Here is a 2,500-nt window from a genome sequence, read left to right on the forward strand (position 1 = left end):
TAATCAAGTGCGCTCCTATAGTATATATACTGTGGGCAAAAGCTTCTGGCAATGATCATTCTTTCATTAACGTTTGACCGGAGCTAGTCGCAAAATATTGCGCAGTGTGCAAAAGCAGCGTGACGCAGTTTACAACCGCTTAGCGCTCTTATGCATTGTGTGAGAGCACTGCCATGTATATCTGCTCGGTATCGCCAGATGCCTGAGCGAATGACGAAGTTTCGTTGTGAAAACGGCGTTCTTTTTGAGTATTATACTTTAAACGCATAGCTCAATCAATTCTTTGGGCGCTAGATGAAAGTCCTAGTGTTTTAAAGTCGATTGAAGTAAACGCTTGCGTTAGTATTCTATATACTCTGCACATTTTATTCAAATTGTGCGAATTTGAACATTCGCTTCATTGCGTTGTTTTTAAGAAAATGAAAAATCAGCGAAAGCAGATTTTTCAATCTCACACACAGTGAAATATTCATATTTCAATTTTAAAGCGAGGACGTTTGTTTTTGGACCACAACGTGCTCTAAAATTGCTAAAGTGGTTGCGCGTCCTAGAGAATTTATTTTCTTGCGACCCGCCATATAGCCTGTCCAGACCATCGCGGTGATGGTTCGCACGGTAACCCGAGGCGACCCGTCGCTGCAGGTCAAACTGTCGTAGACCGTGTCTAGAATAATATACGCCGTATATGTTCGGATGTCGGTTTACGGCCGGGTTCTGGACCTTATTTATAAGTGTTCAACCATACTGTACAGCATATCCGCGGGCATGTGTCGTTGACGCAAAGACTCTTATGCGGAAAATAAAATATACAAATGCAATCAACTCAATACTCTCCGAGCGAGAATAAAAGTTAGTTATAACGATGAATTTCTTATATGAATTCGCCCCGACGTTTTCAATCTAACGAAGGGTAAAGAGACTGTTTGAAATTAACTGGGTCTGCGGACCGCAAATTTCATGTACGGACCGCCGTTTCGACGGTTGTTAAAGGTCTAGCCTCTGTGTAAGCGCAGAATATATAAAATATCAAGTCGCGATGTAAACTGTTCGTTATGTTCAGGGAATATCGTACGACTCAGATATATATATGTAAGAAAATTCGTTGTTTAGAAATATTCATCGAACTTTTCTATACAAAGTGTGGTCTCTCGGGTGACGCCGAGGGACATTTACGCACTATGCTATTATATATATAGCACCCTGGTTGATCCTGCCAGTAGTATATGCTTGTCTCAAAGATTAAGCCATGCATGTCTCAGTGCAAGCCACATTAAGGTGAAACCGCGAATGGCTCATTACATCAGTTATGGTTCCTTAGATCGTACCCACATTACTTGGATAACTGTGGTAATTCTAGAGCTAATACATGCAAATAGAGTTCCGACCAGAGATGGAAGGAATGCTTTTATTAGATCAAAACCAATCGGTGGCGGGCTTGCCTTGCTCACCGTTTGACTTGGTGACTCTGAATAACTTTGTGCCGATCGCACGGTCTAGTACCGGCGACGCATCTTTCAAATGTCTGCCTTATCAACTGTCGATGGTAGTTTCTGCGACTACCATGGTTGTTACGGGTAACGGGGAATCAGGGTTCGATTCCGGAGAGGGAGCCTGAGAAACGGCTACCACATCCAAGGAAGGCAGCAGGCGCGCAAATTACCCACTCCCGGCACGGGGAGGTAGTGACGAAAAATAACGATACGGGACTCATCCGAGGCCCCGTAATCGGAATGAGTACACTTTAAATCCTTTAACGAGGATCTATTAGAGGGCCAGTCTGGTGCCAGCAGCCGCGGTAATTCCAGCTCTAATAGCGTATATTAAAGTTGTTGCGGTTAAAAAGCTCGTAGTTGAATCTGTGTCCCACACTGTCGGTTCACCGCTCGCGGTGTTCAACAGACATGTCTGTGGGACGTCCTACCGGTGGGCTTAGCCCGTAAAAAGGCGGCCCAACTCAAAATCCTACCAAGGTGTTCTTCACCGAGTGTCGAGGTGGGCCGGTACGTTTACTTTGAACAAATTAGAGTGCTTAAAGCAGGCTCATTCGCCTGAATATTGTGTGCATGGAATAATGGAATAGGACCTCGGTTCAATTTTGTTGGTTTTCGGAATTCCGAGGTAATGATTAATAGGGACAACTGGGGGCATTCGTATTGCGACGTTAGAGGTGAAATTCTTGGATCGTCGCAAGACGGACAGAAGCGAAAGCATTTGCCAAATGTGTTTTCATCAATCAAGAACGAAAGTTAGAGGTTCGAAGGCGATCAGATACCGCCCTAGTTCTAACCATAAACGATGCCAGCTAGCGATCCGCCGAAGTTCCTCCGATGACTCGGCGGGCAGCTTCCGGGAAACCAAAGCTTTTGGGTTCCGGGGGAAGTATGGTTGCAAAGCTGAAACTTAAAGGAATTGACGGAAGGGCACTACAAGGAGTGGAGCCTGCGGCTTAATTTGACTCACCACGGGAAACCTCACCAGGTCCAGACACCGGAAGGATTGA

General features: G+C 45.1%; 1 non-coding gene across 1 annotated transcript in view; it reads left to right on the plus strand.

The window, feature by feature from the left end:
- The first annotated feature begins 1,197 nt into the window (after positions 1-1,197).
- The window catches only part of LOC113390902, a 1,914-nt gene continuing 611 nt past the window's right edge, over positions 1,198-2,500 (plus strand). Inside the window, exon 1 of the ribosomal RNA XR_003368303.1 lies at positions 1,198-2,500. This exon is cut by the window's right edge and continues 611 nt beyond it. This is a non-coding gene — a ribosomal RNA (small subunit ribosomal RNA).

This window comes from Ctenocephalides felis, unplaced genomic scaffold, assembly GCF_003426905.1.
Source record: "Ctenocephalides felis isolate EL2017-DRISC unplaced genomic scaffold, ASM342690v1 CF-g0.4_SCAFFOLD_03704, whole genome shotgun sequence".
Taxonomy (NCBI): domain Eukaryota; kingdom Metazoa; phylum Arthropoda; class Insecta; order Siphonaptera; family Pulicidae; genus Ctenocephalides; species Ctenocephalides felis.